Source organism: Antennarius striatus, chromosome 6 (genome assembly GCF_040054535.1).
Source record: "Antennarius striatus isolate MH-2024 chromosome 6, ASM4005453v1, whole genome shotgun sequence".
Classification (NCBI taxonomy): domain Eukaryota; kingdom Metazoa; phylum Chordata; class Actinopteri; order Lophiiformes; family Antennariidae; genus Antennarius; species Antennarius striatus.
This window is the reverse complement of record NC_090781.1, coordinates 5651077-5668782: the sequence shown is the minus strand read 5'-3', so window position 1 is coordinate 5668782 and position 17706 is coordinate 5651077. Positions and strand designations below refer to the sequence as shown.

The window sequence follows — 17706 nt, the reverse complement described above, 5'->3', positions numbered from 1 at the left end:
GAACAAAAGTTAATTTCAAGGCCTGCTTAGACACTTTGATTTTAATAAATTTGATTCTTGGTATTACTCGGTTTACTTGTAGGTTTTACTTGCTATTATAGCAAGCCGCTGTCTTGGACACAGAATGTGGCTTACTCAATTATTTTACACTGAGCCACAGTGGCTTAGTCATACTACCTCCTAGTGCGAGCCCAGAGTAGGATAGAAATAATGATAGTTAAGCTTGAACTGTTGACTTTAGTGCATTTTTGTAGGTAGACTGAATGGAAGATTTTACCCTCAGAATGCACCAGAATGCAGGAAAACAACCCCATTTCCTAAAAAATTTCCGGGGTTCTATTGCTCGACGGTGCGGCGCACAGCCCCGCTGTCTTGGTCACAATGTGGCTTTTTGTGGCTTACTCAATTCTTTTGCACTGAGCCACAGTGGCTTAGTCATTCTACCTCCCAGTGCAAGCCCAGCAATACGATTACTGAAGCAATAAGTCATGGTTATCTGTGAGGTGAATAGTTTTTCCAACACCACAGGAGACACAAAGATAAGAACCTATCTTTCTTCAGAATACATTCTAGAAAGCTTGGAGAGCAATGGAAAGCAAGTAGTAACAGGGTCAAAAAGACCAAAGATCCAAGAATCTGCCATGAGCACTTAACCCTGGATGATTTTGAAAGAGATTTGAAGGTAAGATCATTTTCAGACACCCCATAGTAATTATTCAGAATTCCCAAGGTTTAATGGATAATTAATTCATGTCTGGATTTACTGGATGCATTGGACAAATGTTTTTATGACCAGATTATGTGATTATAATCTGGTCATTGTTTACTCTTGAAAAGTAACCAATATCAAAAGTGATAGACAGGTCATTTGACTGAGAAGATCTGTGAAACTGAAATAAAACATACTAAAACAGCATGTCAGGCCCTGATCCTTATACATTTGTAAATACAAGACATATTAATATATACTAGAGTTATTATTAACTCCACACAGTCCAACAATAACGAATGGCGGTGTTAGCTCATTGCTAACATAATATGGAAAATCTCATTGACGGGCTAGAGCGTTAGCATCGGTAGCGGGATTAACTATCACCTATACAGGTAGTCGTCGATTTACGACCTATGCAACTTACGACCAACCGACTTTACGACCACAATGTCCGGGTAACGCGGGCATTCCCTCCAGCCACAGTACTCACGCTCTGAGGCTCCCGCGCTCTCTTCAGTCACCACGCCGCACACACGCTGTTCAGTCACACTGTGAGATCAATAGCCCAGCCCACTACTGATGGGCCGAACGCTCCCGATCATTAAATATGCACTCGGGTCATGACCGCCTTTCGTCCAATGAAAAACAAAAATATTGTTTTTTTACAAGCTGACCCCGCGAATTGGTATAAAACAAGGTGAGGACGATAGATCAAAAGAATCCAGTGTTTTATAGTAGAGTTTGTGTTAAAGTCCTTATTAATAAACAAATGGTGAATGCTGAGAGGGGGGAGGAGTGGTGACAGACCGATCAGAAGGTCAATGAAAGATATTATCAATACTTGTTTGTAGTCTTAGACTTTTGTTCCCTATGACCGGCAGGAATAACCAGCGATGCATGTAAATATGTATTCACCTTGCTTGCTATTTTTCATGCATTTTTAAATTGAATTGAAAAATCATGTTATTGAATTAAAAAAAATAAAATAAAACAAACGATGGCATACCAATGGTGTTGGTGGTTGTCAAAGTTGAAATGTCTTCTAGTCTAAGTAAAACTTACAAGTAAACATTGAGTAATATTTTGTATGACTGTATCTTCACATAGTGAATGGAAGTTTTCAATTGTTGAATATCACATTCATACCTGCATAAAGTAGGACAGAAATAAAGATAGTTCAGCTTGAACTGTTGACTTTGGTGTATTTCTGTAGGTAAACTGAACAGAAGATTTTGCCCTCAGAATGCACGAAAACCCCATTTTCTAAAAAATTTCCCGGGGGAGGCCCGCCGGACCCCCCCACGCCCCTCCCGCGACGAGCGTTTGTCGTCCGCCCGTGCGCCACTGTCTTTGACACAGAGTATGGCTTTTTGTGGCTTGCTCAATTATTTTACACTGAGCCACAGTGGCTTAGTCATACTAGCTCCTAGTGCAAGCCCAGCATTGTCAACCAATTCATACATTGCATGTCACAAATCAATTTCAATTATTTTATTCTGGTACATTGTTGTTTTAATCCGTCTATTTAGTCCAATAGGCATGCATCTTTACACACCTCTTTGTCAATTCTTGAGAAGAGTCCAAATTTTGTTAATGTTCATTTTGTTATTCCTTTCAAGGGTTGTTTCTGGTCAGTACTTATGACGATGTTTTCAATGCGCCAGTTCAATCACTGCCAGGGGAGGTTCATTTTGAGTTAGACAAAGATGTAGCTTGTTGAGTGTATTAGATGTTTTACTGTATTATTAATCTGCTGACAAAAGTTAATTTAAAGACACTTTATGACTATCTGTTACGGGAGGAGCTGAGCAGTTCATGTCAAGGACAATAGGAACCGCTGCAGACGGTTGTTGCAAATATACGTGGACATAACTGCTGATAAAGAGTGCAGTCAAACTGTCCGAACAGCTTGTGCAGTCAAAAGAAGAACTTGTAACGGAATGGAATTTCTTTATGATTAAACATCTGATGTGCAACTGTGTCAACCACACCTTCTGATGTGTATAAAAGCTTGTATGTTTTAATACTTCTTTTCACTCTGCTGGAAGTAATCTTCTGTTAGACAAAGTGCCTGGAATATTCTGTTTATTCAATAAACGTTGAAGCTTCTTGCAATTTGACAGTGGTGTTCTGTTTATTTAACTTCGTACAGAAATTGTCCACAACCAAGAAACAACGAATGCGCAGGAGGACAACGAGGGTCCCTACAACTACGGGATTCGGTCCTCCGCTTTCAAGCTCCAGTGCAGGCTTCTCCACGCAATGTTCCTGTGGCTCTCAGAGAGACAGTAAAGGCTCAATTAGACAAACATGAGCGAGATGGACACCTAGCCTCAGTATCCGAGCCAACCGAGTGGATTAGCAACATGGTTATAGTCAGGCAGCCAGAGAAACTAAGGATTTGCATAGACCCCAAGTCACTAAATCTAGCTTTGAAGAGGTCTCACTACGTAATGCCAACACTGGAGGATGTTCTATACAAACTGGCCAAGGCCCGTGTTTTCACCCTTGTGGATGCACGTGATGCTTTCTTACAGTGTAAACTAGACGAGGAAAGCAGTTACACAACCACATTTTGGACGCCCTGGGGCAGGAAGCGCTGGTTAAAGCTGCCCTTTGGGTGTCAGTGGCCCCAGAGATATACCAGCGAAAAACAGCATGAGATTCTGGCAGGGCTCAGGGGGATAGAACCCATCGCAGATGACATACTGGTGGTTGGGTGTGGAGACACAGATGAAGAAGCCACAAAAGACCATGACAGAAATCTGATAGAACTTATGGACAAGTGTAGAGAGGTCAAGCTTAGACTAAGCCTGAAGAAACTACAGTTTAGGGTCAGGGAGGTCAAATTTCATGGACACATTTTGTCAGCAGAGGGGCTCAGGGTGGACCCTGAGAAAGTACGGGCAGTGCAGGAGATGCCCCACCCCACAGACACAAAAGCAGTGCAGAGACTAATAGGGTTCGTGACCTAACTCGCGAGGTTCACAACACCCCTCTCATGAGTGTGTGAGCCACTACGTAGGCTGCTGGATAAGGACGTACCATGGCATTGGCTACCAAAGCATGACACTGCAGTTGAAGAGATCAAGCGTCTGGTCACTGCGGCCCCGACCCTGAAATACTACGATGTGACCAAGCCAGTCACCATCCAGAGTGATGCGAGTCAGAAAGGGCTGGGCTGCTGCCTGCTACATGAGGGTCAGCCAATAGGGTACGCATCACAGGCAATAACGCAGACTGAAACAGAATTATACTCAAATCGAAAAAGAGTGCCTGAGTATTGTGTTTGCATGCCAGAGGTTCTACTATTATCTGTACGGGAGGGGGGAGATCACAGCAGAAACCGATCATCAGCCTCTTACTTCAATCTTCAGCAAGCCCCTCCTCACCGCCCCCAAGAGTCTCCAGAGCATGCTGCTCACGCTCCAGAATTACAACCTCAGGGTAGTATACAAGCCAGGGCCAGACATGCACATCAGTGACACGTTGAGCAGAGCCACGGTTCCACCACAGAGGACTGACACTAGATACACAAAACACAGCATCTGCAGCCTGCAGAGGGCGCAGGAGGATACAGAACAGAAAAACCAGGCTGACTACCTGAACGTTACCAGCCAGCGTTTAAGTCAGATCAGACAACACACCGAGGGAGATGAAGCTCTTCAATTGCTGAAGGTGGCAGTGCTCCAGGGATGGTCAGATCGCCGGGAGGATACCCCTCTGGCCATCAGGGAATACTGGTCAATCAGGTATGAGATCAACGCACAAGATGGAGTGCTCTTCAAGAGCCAGCGAGTCATAGTCTCAAAATCGCTGCGCGCAGAAATGTTGAAACGCATTCATGGCAGTCACATAGGAGGAGATGCCTGCTATGGACAGGCTAGAGACACGCTGTATTGGCCGAACATGCACAGGGAGCTGAAGGACTACGTGAGCCAGTGTTCAGCGTGCAATGAATACTCACATGAGCAGCAGCGTGAAACAATGATGTCACATGCATTCCCTACGCGGCCATGGTAGATTGTGAGTATGGACTTGTTCAGACAGGCAGGCAAAGACTTTCTGCTAATTGTAGATCATTACTCAGATTTCCGGGAAATTGAATTGCTCCCAGACCTTTCTGCAGAGACCACAGTGCGGCGATGCAAGGCCCAGTTTGCAAGGCATGGGCAGCCTGACCAGGTGATAACAGACTGTGGGCCCCAGTTTGACTGTGAAACATTCAGGCAGTTTTCAAAAGAATGGGACTTTGAACATGTTAAGTCCTCACCCAGACATCCGAAATCTAATGGGAAAGCAGAGTCAGCTGTGAAAATAGTAAAGAACCTGTGTAAGAAGGCGGCCTGTGCAGGCAACGACCCGTGGCTGGCTATTTTGCAGTGGAGGAACACACCTACCAGATCATACCTGGTGGATGCTGAAGGGACATACTACCGGCGGAACCGAGTTGACCTGCGACCAGCAGAGGTGGGAGGACTAGGGTGCCACTCTGAGCAGCACGGTTGGCAACAAAGCAGCCCGTCTATCGAGCAACCCAGTGGTTCACTTGGAGAAGCAGTGGATAAGGTTGTGGACTGTGGCACTAGTGCCCAGAAAACCAGGCCACCAAGGCGGAGTGCTCATCACCAACCCATGGGTGATTCCTCGCCCACACCGGGGCACAGGACGGCCAGCGGCAGGCTGGTGAAGGTGCCAAACAGACTGAATCTATAGGCTGGTATTGATATGGGGTGTTGTTTAAAATAAATTTTTAAAAAAAGGAAAGAAAAGAAAAACGGATGTATTGTGTTTGGAATTTATTTCACTTGAATTCATGTTGCAATACAGTTAAATTATCAGCTGCACTATGGGCTATGTTAAACTCCTGTTTTAAAAAAAGGGGAGATGTTATGGGACAGTTCTATAGGTTAAGCTCCCCCCCCAGTGTTTAAACGTAAATGGTACAGCCCAACAGAAAAAGGAGGAAGTGCATTTGGTGCTCTCGGGCGCGAGTTCTGAATACAGTTTGTGCACTGACATGCCTCACGTATCCTGTCCGTTTATTGCACACAAACAACAGTCTGTGTCCGTCTGTCTCCGTCTGTCTCTGTGTCTGTCTGCCTGTCTGTCTGTGTGTGTCTGTCTGTGTGTGTCTGTCTCTGTCCGTCTGTCTCTGTCCGTCTCGCTCTGTCTGTCCGTGTGTGTCTGTCCGTGTGTGTCTGCCTCTCCGTGTGTGTCTGTCTGTCCGTGTGTGTCTGTCTCTGTCTGTGTGTGTCTGTCTCTGTCTGTCTGTCTCTGTCTCTGTCTGTCTGTCTCTGTCTCTGTCTGTCTGTCTCTGTCTCTGTCTCTGTCTGTCTGTCTCTGTCTGTCTGTCTCTGTCTGTCTCTTGTGTGTGTGTGTGCGTGCGTGTGTGTCTGTGTGTTTGTGTGTGTGTATCTGTGTCTGTGTGTGTCTGTGTCTGTATGTCTGTGTCTGTCTGTGTGTACCTGTGTCTGTCTGTGTGTAGTGTGTGTGTTACAATGTTGCAAGAGATTACCAAAAATGGCAGAATCGAAAAAATTTAAGATACAACTGAGCGCAGAAAATATGCGTGGTTGATTTACGAGCTGCTGTTGTTAATGTAATTTCATTGCAGACCAGCTGTTAACTAATTTTCTACATGTGGCCTTCAGTAGAAATGGTTTGTACATCCCTGATATGGACTCAGCACCTGTAGTTCTCTCACATTGTTTATAAGGCAACTGGAAATGCAAGTTTCCAGGTAGCTGCAGATTTACGAAGAAAATGTAATGCTTGTTTGGTTTCACATAGTTGTGTGATCAGACTTTTTCTGTTATGAACTTGAACAAGAACTGCTTGGGATCAAGTCTAAGGGACTTTCACCTTCAAGGCATTTTAGGAGACTTTAGGAATTTCACTCTTCAGTTCACTGTTAGTGACTTATTTGTGGTTTTATTATCAGAGCAACATGTTTGTCATCTTACAGTTTTTTATTTATATACAGTGCACCCTCTCGCATTTGCACATCAAAGCTCGCCAGTTCACCTCATTGCGAGTTTTTGGTATTTTGGTATGTCATGTGATACCGAACGCACATTCTATTGGCTGATGGCATCCGGAAGTGCGCTCGGTTCCGTGAGAGTCAGACTTACGTGAGACACAAAAGTGCTTTAAACAGTCGATAGGAGTATGGGAAAAGGTAATACAGATAGAAGTTGGTTTAATATTGTTTAATATCAGTATGGGGAGGGTCATAAACATTTAAATTACCGTCAGTAATAAGAAAAATAGTTTATCACTCTATTGCGAAATTCATTAATCCTGTGTCGTTCCTGGAACGCATTAACCACAAATAACGAGGGCGCGCTTTTATATTTCACGAAGTTTCTGTGATCTGTTTTGGCCCTAAACAGCGTTATCCTAAACTTTAGGATAACGCTGTTAGATAACTGTGCACTGTGTTCATCTAAATGCTTACATTTGGTAACTTCATTGTTTGTTGCATATAAATGAAATAATAAAATAACAGAATTTTTGCATTTTTATTTTAAATATTGTTGTCAGGTACTGTCGATAATCAAATCTGGCCCTCACGAGAAGTCTAGAGAAGTCTTGTGTGTGTGTGTGTGCGCGCATACGTGTGTGCGTACAGGTATTTCTCAACCTGTGAACACAATTAGTTCCGAGAGGTTGGTGGTAACCTGAATTGTTTGTAAGTTGTTATTTATTCAATTTCACTCTATAATTGCCATTTGACATCATTTAAATTTCATTTCCACCCTTCATACAAAAGTACTATTCCCTAAAATTTAGCAGAAACTATTACATTATTTAAACATAAAAAATAAATTACACAATGGAGTACAGTAATGTAATTTTTACATCCATACGACTTTTATCCTCGTGGGTCTAGAGCAGGGGACGGCAGCCCGCGGCCCCGGGGCCGCATGCGGCCCTTTAGTGCCTCCCTGGTGGCCCCCTGGAGATTAATCACAAAATAACAAATAATACTTATCATCGTTATCGTGTTGTTTAAAATTTTTGTCAGGCACCTTCTAGGACAGCTCAGATGTACTGTGGGGTCCTAGGGGATTGTTGCCCCGGCTTTAGAAAGCAGTGGTGATTGGTTGGCAGCACAGTGAGCGGGTGATGAGTGATGTGATATGAGTCCTGACCAATCGGATGAGACTCCCGGTATCTTGGCCACCTGAGGGCGGGTCTACCCGGTCTACTACTTGCCTCAGCGGCACTACCACTCTGTGCTGGCTGTCTGCCTGACCGTGTCAGGTTGGAAGAGAGAAACAGGACGATTCCGCAGCAGCGCTGCAGCCATTCAGTGGTGAGTGGAGGAGGTCTGCTGCTTGTCGGTACACATATATGTGCTTTTATACGAGTTCATATAGATTAGACGGGAATTGAAAGCCGCGCTAATTAGCGCTAATGCTGCTAATAGCGATGTGAATACTGTAGTTATTATCATTAATCCAAACAATTTTGTTCCTGTTTGGGTAGCGCTAATGCTGCTAATAGCGATGTGAATACTGTAGTTATTATCTTTAATCCAAACAATTTTGTTCCTGTTTGGGTTTGTTCAGCCTTATTATGTGTAATATTATGTATGGCCTGTCTGCAGGGCAGGTTTTTCTGGTAAGGGGTGAAATCAGGACCGGGTTCAGGACCGGAGAAGCGCCTGTTGCTCTGTTGCAAGAGGACGCATCCGTTGGATGGAGGCAATTCTGGAGATTCTGGAACTACAAAACTGAGTCGTTCACGAAATTATGTTCTGTAATGCTGCAAATCACTGATTAAACCAGAATGCAGGAAAACAACCCCATTTTCTAAAAAGGCCCCCCGGACCCCCCCAACAACCCCTGCAACGAGCGTCGGTCATCCGCGCGCTGCACCACTGTCTTGGACACAGAGTGTGGCTTTTTGTGGCTTGCTCAATTCTTTTACACTGAGCCGCAGTGGCTTAGTCATACTACCTCCTAGTGCAAGTCCAGAGTCCAATTTACACTCTGTTAAAGGGACAGTAAAGTTAATTTTAAGTGACATATATGTTATTCATCATTATGAAAAATAGAAGAAAAAACAAATTTTATATGTGTAGCATCATCCGTTTGGTCAAAAAAGCTTAAAATCTGCGCCGCAGCAGCTTCCGCGTTCACTGGTCACGTGGGCATCGTACGTCACTGGCGCCCAAACTAGCTTTAGAAAATGGGGTTGTTTTCCTGCATTCTGGTGCATTCTGAGGGCAAAATCTTCTGTTCAGTTTACCTACAAAAATACACTAAAGTCAACAGTTCAAGCTGAACTATCTTTATTTCTGTCCTACTTTATGCAGGAATAAATGTGAGATTCACTATGTGAAGATACAGTCATGGGACCGGCACAATAAGCCACCAGCTTGTGCCCTCTTGCTGCTAGATTAAGTGTAGAGGAAATATACTAAATGAAAAACTGACCAACCACCCGAGGTTGTGTGTGTGTGTGTGTGTGTGTGTGTGTGTGTGTGTGTGTGTGTGTGTGTGTGTGTGTGTGTGTGTGTGTGTGTGTGTGTGTGTGTGTGTGTGTGTGTGTGTGTGTGTGTGTGTGCGCGCGCGCGCGCGCGCGTTTGGAACAGAAAGGGACATTAAGGAATAACAATTCAGGCCTAAAAGTGAAATATGCTGCCATTTCAACCAAAATTCTGACTGGACTACAAGCCAGTCAGGACACTAAATAAATACCATTATCAACAACAGTCATAATTGCCAAAAGAAAACTAGAAATATGTTAGATCTGATGCTTTATCAGTTGCTAAAGTAAAAATAGCAGGACATTTCATTTCAAACTTTCAAATTCTGTGAAGCTTACAATGTATCCTACAACAGCAGCATGAATGGACTGATTGATTACTTATAAATAATAAATTCAAATTCCAATCCCTGGAATAATGTTGTGTATTATTTTAAACGTATGAATGCTATGCTCATAAATGTTCATTTCTCTTAATTACAATTTCATTTTTTAAGTATACTGCTTAACCACATTAAAAAAATAATAATCTTGATACTATAAGTTTGTCAAACCTGCTGTTCTTTAAGATGTTTATAAGGTTGGCAGGTTTGTGAGGTTACTTCTATGCTCCTGGAGAAGTACAGTTCATACTGTTCGTGCTCACTATAGTAAAATCGAGACACTTATAGAATTCTTATGTTTTGTAGATGTTTTCAGAAATTCCAGTTGATTTCTAAAATGTGACATCATCACAGTCAGAGGGATACCTGGATGTTGGATTGTTAGGCAATTGGCACTGGCAAAAGGGTCCCTGATACCTGCTGCCATGGTAACATCCATACCCTCTCCCCCTGAATTCCATTTATAGCCAGAGACAGAAAAAAAGGTGGAAAGAGTGAGTGAGTGAGTGAGTGAGTGAGTGAGTGAGTGAGTGAGTGAGTGAGTGAGTGAGTGAGTGAGTGAGTGAGTGAGTGAGTGAGTGAGTGAGTGAGTGAGTGAGTGAGTGAGTGAGCGAGTGAGAGAGTGAGTGAGTGATTTTCTTGAAACTCTTGGGACAAAAACTGCACTGATTCAGGGAGCCACTACCCTGATTTCCATACTCAACCATTAATTACATGTTGTCATAATGAAAGTTGATAACTACCATTACTGGAATAGTAACAGTAAATCTGGACTCAGTAAGTGGAGCTTTCAATGTAACTAAAATTGACAAGTGGATGTGTTCAAACTCTCGTGAAGTTTGGTGAAGATTGGTTGATAAATAGTGGAGCTACACCAACTTCCTGTGTCAAAGTAAAAGAAATCTGCATTTTTATTTGCATTTCAACCATCAAAATTGTAACATTCACTTAAAAACGGGGGGGGGGGGGTCTCATTTTCACCATCTGATCACACCCTCGGTCATGAGTCAACGGGATTACCTCCAAATAAAACATTTTTAGGTTCGTTTTTTAAAAAAGGAAAGGTACAGGTCACACATCCGTCCATCCGTTTGCTTGCTTATCCTCCTTGTGGATCATGGGTCTGCTGGAGGCCTCCCCAGCTGGCTACAAGAAAAAGGCATGGTAAACCCCAAGTAAGACACCAGCTGATGTTGGGGCCACATGACATACAAACACACACACACACATCCTTACCTATGGACAAGTTGATCTGACCAATTCACCTAAACTGCATGTTTTTGAAGGAAGGAGGAAGCAGGAGACACGGGAAGAACATACAAACTCTGCACAGAAAGAAATTGAACCCAGAACCTTCTTGCTGTGAGGCAACAGCACTACCAACTGTGCAACCTCAGAACATAATACTCTCAGAAAATATCTATCTCCTGCAAGACAAAACTGCATGTATTTTAAGAAAATGCTTATGACAATGTTGACATAAAGAATGACTGTACCCGCTGAGAGATTTGGAAAAAAAACAAGCTAAATGATGTCCAATCTATTTCATCTCCAGAACCCCAAAATCGTTTCAAAATTAAACATTTTTAACCAAACTAAAGGAAGCCCTTTTGATTCTTCTGTACTCTTCTTGATTTACCTCATCCAGGATGACTGAGACTGGATGAAGAAAACTGCCTACATTCATACATATATGGACCACAGTATCAGTAAATCCAAGACACATCCAAGAGTGTAAAGGGATGCGGCTAACCTAAACTGATTTGTATTTGAAGTCACAGACAGACATGTCTGACCAGTGGTCTGAAATACAGGCTTTCTGTAATCCATGAGCCAAGTGGTGTTTTTATATGTTGGACATATTTTTGGATCACTGCTAAAACAAGTAAAACATTGGACTTTTAATAACTAAAATAGGCTGTCATAGTGCAAATCTGTAGTCAGTCTGTACTGACTAGTGAGCAGAGAGGTAGAGTGGTGATGAGATCAGGCTGTAACACACACGGACAAGAGCTAAAGAACGCCTTACACACATGAGAACAACGAAGACAGGAAATACTGCTGGGCATCAGGCCGAACACAAACACTATTCAATAGCATTCCAGTGGTCGCTGAGAACAAAGCAGGCCCGTTCACATTCACCCCATGCACCAGCAAATTGCATAAGCAGTGAAGAAGAATCCCCAGTAATAGGCAACCTCCAGCATGGATGATGAGGGGGAACCATTTCCTCATCTCCCTCTCTCCCTTATTTTTTTCTCACACACAGTGGAGGCTGCAGAGTGTTGGCATTCAGCATGAACAGACATTCATAAAACTCTCAGGACCCCACAGATGAAGAGAAAGCAAGGGAGGGTAAAGAAGGAGGTGGGGTTGGAAATCACACGGGGGTGGGGGGGCGGGGGGCAAGGAGGGGCAGGTCCTCGATCTAATATACCCTTGGTCCTCTTCCATGTGGAGGTCACTGTGCTTGGCAGAGATAAGCCAGTGCAGGCAGCAGTAATTCAGCAGCTTGTCTGAATTTTCTTCATCGGTAATCTAGATAAGCTGCATGCAACTGCACACAAAAGAATCTGATGTTATGATGAATTCTGATAAAATGTGAGTAAATCATTCACAACCACGTACTATACTGGGCTTGCGCTAGCCATTCGGCACTTCGCCAAAGGCGAAGTAAATTCCAGATTGGCTACAAGGTTTTTAGACTGTGTAGCCACAGTGGCATTCTCACTTTTACGGAAAAAAGGCTAAAACTTACAAATTTTTCGCTCGCTAGCGGCGCTCGCTATTTATGCTAGCGAGCGGCGCTCGCTATTTCCGTTAGGCTATTTTTGCTAGCGAACGGCGCTAGCGCCGCTACTTTCGCTAGCGAGCGCCACTACTTTCGCTAGCGAGCGCCGCTATTTCCTTTAGCGAGCAGCGCTAGCGCTGCTACTTCTGCTAGCGAAAGGCGCTAGCGCCGCTATTACCGCATGCCGACAGAATTTAGCCGAAGCATGTCGACGGAAATAGCCAAAGTGACCTGAACGCTCCCGATCATTAAATATGCGATTGGGTCATGACCTCCTTTTGTCCAATGAAAAACAAAAATATAGTTTTTTTACAAGCTGAACCCGCGAATTGGTGTACAACAAGGTGAGGACGATCGATCGAAAGAATCCAGTGTTTCATAGTAGAGTTTGTGTGAAAGTCCTCATCAATAAACAAATGGTGAATGCTGAGAGGGGGGAGGAGTGGTGACAGACCGATCAGAAGGTAAATCAAAGATATCATCAATACTTGTTTGTAGTCTTAGACTTTTGTTCCCTATGACCAGCAGTAATAACCAGCGATGCATGTAAATATGTATTCACCTTGCTTGCTATTTTTCATTCCTTTTAAATTGAAATGAAAAATCATGTTATTGAATTAAAAAAAATAAAATAAAATAAACTATAGCATACCAATGGTGTTGGTGGTGGTCAAAGTTGAAATGTCTTCTAGTCTAAGTAAAACTTACAAGTAAACATTGAGTAATATTTTGTATGACTGTATCTTCACATAGTGAATGGAAGTTTTCAATTGTTGAATCTCACAATCATACCTGACCTGCATAAAGTAAGTCAGAAATAAAGATAGTTCAGCTTGAACCGTTGACTTTAGTGTATTTTTGTAGGTAAACTAAACAGAAGATTTTGTCCTCAGAATGCAGGAAAACAACCCCATTTTCTAAAAAATTTCCCGGGGGAGGCCCCCCGGACCCCCCCCCCCTGCGACGAGCGTTGGTCGACCGCCAGTGCGCCACTTTCTTGGACACAGAGTGTTGCTTTTTGTGGCTTGCACAATTCTTTTACACTGAGCCACAGTGGCTTGGTCATAATAGCTCCTAGTGTAAGCCCAGCTACACATGTTTGGGGTCACTGATGCTGCGACAAGAAAAACAAGGGTCTAATTTGTAGATTGAATTAAGTCAACAAAATAAGGCTTCATTTAAGTGGAGGAATGAGCAAACAAATCCTACATTGTATTTGGAATCTTGCCATCATAACCAGAGTGAGATGACTAGAATGAGTCATACATGTACAGCACAGCAATATCTTATAATAGCAAGAATCATCTGGATCATCCCCTCAAATACCCCCCTCCCACAAACATTAGAAAAACAAGGCTTATTTTTCCCCACTGTGGGACAAATAAAGGTTATCTTATCTTATCTTTATTGTCTTCTAGAACTGTATTAAATGGAAGATAGTGTATAACATGCATGATCAAGTAGTACTTACATATGCAGTCTTTTTGTAAGGATACAAATGTAATCTATCTGACGCGTGTGACAGTGATCATATGATCATTCAAACGTAAAGCATTTTCATACATAATGTGAACATAAAAATGATCAGCTGTAATTATTGTTTCCATTTAGGTTGTTTCGGATTTAGATTGGGCCAGCAAATGAGCAAATACCTAAATACTTCACATACATGTGTTTAGCCTACCCTAAATCTACTTATTCAAGATATTCAAGATAAGATATTAAAAAAACCTTCTATTTTCACAATATGCAAAGACAATGAACATGAATTTTCAAATATTTTGTCACTGATTTATGAAAGAAAATCAAATATATGAATGCCTGTTGTTTCCATAAAAATGTTTTCCCATTGTTCGTATTAGCACCTGGTAGTAAGGAAGCAGTACTGCAAGAGGGTGGCAAAAATGTGCCTACTAAGCATGTGCAAGGAATTTTTATTTTTAAAATAGTCATTAAATCATAAGAAATAGTTCAGTGTACATGTTTATTAGCAAGTATTGAAAACTTGCAACAGCAGTAAATGTCTCCCAAGTGGAGGAGCCCAAGAATCTTGGATCATGTTTTAGGGAATAATTGTGCAAGAGACTGATATAAGAATCTGGTCATGTTTGCAGTGATGTATCAATCTGTCCCTGAAACAGTCCTAGGTACATTACCCAATTCCTGATCTTTTTTTTTTTTTGCAGTGTTTGTGATTGTAAATTCCTTGAAAAGCACATGGCAGGTTGCTAGCATAAAGAAAATTTTAGGGTGAACAGTGTCGAAATAGGGGCCACGCAAAGGCAAACAACCATTCAGACACGTACACACACAGACACACATCTACAGGAAATTTGCAATACCAACTCATTTGAATTGCATGTTTTTGAAGATGTGGAGAAGCCGGAGAACCCGGAGAGAACCCACATAAACACAGGGAGAATATATAAACTCTGTACAGACCGAAATCCAACCCTTAATCCTCTTGCTGTGCCGCAACAGCTCTACCCACTGCTCCACCAAGCATATGGATAATTTTTTTTCATTGTAATCACCAGGTACAATTACGGGCATTAATAGGAAGAAATGCAAATACACCTTTACAAGTTGCTCATTTCGGGCGCACGATGTAGGAGCTGCCCGCCACTCTACCTCCCCCTGCATGCGTACAGGCCCCCCTGTGTGTGTTTGTGTGTGTTACAAGGGCATGTACATACTAACATATATGCATGTGTTTGTTCAAAAAACTACAGTGTGCTCTTAATTTACAAGTATCCCCGAAATGTACAAATTGAATTTTTTTTTAAAAATGGATAAAGAGATTCAAAATGCTCTTACAATTTACATGGCACTGGGAGAGTCGAAATCACTTTGCGCAGGTAAAAAGTAAAGTGTTGCTAAAGGAGGCGGAGACATAAGGGATGATGAGTAGGATGAAGGAAATGAGCTAAAACACAACCAGAAAATAAAAAGGCTGCCATGTGGTTGTTTGGCTTCATGCCAGCTTTGGAAGTGTAGGGGGGGTGTTCATTAATCACATATGAAGTATATGGCTACGTGCCTGTCCATAGTGATTTCTGGCCATGTAGTCACACTGATAGGAACTAAACAAATATCCACTTCAATTCAAACTGTCACTTCTACAACCTTCTGCTACTGCAGAACACTCAAAATTAAATGACTGGACCTCTATCTTCAAGAATGGAGGTAACTTTTAGGAAGTAGCCTCCTTTTTATAGACACATACATGCCCACACTTACTGTGAACATGGACATTTTTCAGTGAATATCAAGAGGAAACTTAAGACCAGATGTACGTACTATACGACGTATAGATGAGCAGGGCAGGCCTGTGTTTTAAGTCTTTTAGTCCAAAAACACAAGCTGAAGTTGTTGTACCATGTATATGAAGCATGACAGATTAGACAGCTATTCACCATATTCAATTAATGATAGAACTAATGGTCAACATCTGCATCCAAATACAAGATATCAAACGCCACACGATTATGCACACTGTAAATGTGCAATAAATAATGTAAACTGCATTGGAATAAGGTCCGAATGGCTGCAGCCCTCATAAGGACTCCTGGTTGCCACATGCAGTGGAGGCTGGATCCTGCAGCCTGCTGCATCAACGTTCAACTGTTTTCCCTCCTCTCTCTCTGACACCACGGGAACCTTGCAGTTGCAGCGCATCACAATCAGAGGCCTAGTATTTTACCAGCGGGGATGCTACATATTTAAGGTCACCCACGTTGCCCCACGTTGCGTTTGATGAGAAAAAAGACAACGCATAATCGGCTGACGAAGCACGTCCCTCGCCTTTTTTGCCGCACATCTCTAACTTTGCACCTTATCGCACATAAAACTGCGGTTTCAGCCGAGCTACTCACCCACACATGCTGCACAAAATCCTAGTTGAAAGGCCCGGCCGGTTAAGTTCGATCCAGAGAAGAAAAGCAACTAAATCCAAACGTTTACCGCCCGCTCCGCAGTCTCCGCACTAGACTGGCGCGGCTGTTACGGCTCGGTCCGCGCGTTCACGATGATCGTGGTCGCGCAAAATGTGCTCGCACGACCTACGGTGGACTTGACACACTCGACATTAATTAATTCTCACTCGACATTAATTAATAAATAAATTAATAAATCACTCTTTTAATACCTTACTTGATCAGGACCAAATGTAACAGAGGGATGGTAGACACATTTTTAATTTTGTGCATTTCAACTGAATGGAAAATAGAAAACAGAGTGGAATAGACAAAGTAAGATTAATGATGATTCGTTGTTCAATTTGATGAAGTGGTCATTTTTCCTTGCTGTGTACTTCACTCATATTGTATATTCAAAATACTGTATATGCACTGTATTGGCCAGTCCTCTGTCAGTTCTATGACACATGTAACGGAGCGTTTTGTTTTTCATTTATTGATGTTGGGTTATGTGACTTTTATCGAGATATTGTTGTTCTCATTTTCTTTAGTATTTATCTCGAAGCTTGCCTTGTGCGCACTTCGCGGCTTCTGTACCTCCTGGGCTTCCGTAGCTGCTCCCATCTCTCTCAGTGATGCGCTGCATTGCTGAGTGTATGTTGTGTGTGAGAGTGCTGCTCCGCTGTTTTCTTATTTAGCCTTTAAACCTGAGCTGAGAGGGCACAAGCCAGTGTCTCATTGTGCCGGTCCCAAGCCCAGATAAATACACAGGTTTGTGTCAGGAAGGGCATCCGACGTAAAACTTTTGACAAATCAAACATGCAAATCAAACCTATGACTTCCATACCGGATCAGTCGAGGCCCCGGTTAACAACAACTGCCATCGGTGGTGTTGACCGACAGGGTGCCGGTACTGTGTGTCCAGGAGACCAGGTGGAAAGGTAGCAAGGTTAGAAGTATAGGAGCAGGGTTCAAGTTGTTCTATCATGGTGTAGATAGGAAGAGAAATGGAGTAAGAGTTATCTTGAAGGAGGACTTTGTTAGGAATGTCCTGAAGGTAAAAAGAGTGTCAGGTAGATTGATGAGTCTAAAGCTAGAAATCAAAGTTGCGATGTTCAATGTTAGTGGGTATGCTTCAAGGGTAGGATGTGAGCTGGATGAGGAGAAATTCTGGTTGGACTTTGATGAAGTGATGCAGAGCATACGTAAAAGTGAGAGAGTAGTCACTGGTTCAGACTTCAATGGACATGTTGGTGCAGGAAACAGAGGTGATGAGAAGGTGATGGGCAGATTTGGTATCCAGGAGAGGAATGCAGAAGGACAGATTGTAGTCGACTTTGCAAAAGGATAGACATGGCTATAGTGAATACTTTCTTCCAGGAGAGGCAGGAACATAGGGTGACC

At 42.7% G+C, this 17706-nt stretch overlaps 1 protein-coding gene across 1 annotated transcript in view; it reads right to left on the bottom strand.

Moving 5' to 3' along the window:
• LOC137597162 (protocadherin Fat 3-like) overlaps positions 1–16360 on the bottom strand; it is a 137962-nt gene extending 121602 nt beyond the window's left edge. The window contains exon 1 of the mRNA XM_068318131.1: positions 16261–16360. The gene's annotated coding sequence lies outside the window, so the exon portion shown is untranslated. The remainder of the gene's footprint in view (positions 1–16260) is intronic.
• Between the last annotated feature and the right edge of the window lie 1346 nt (positions 16361–17706).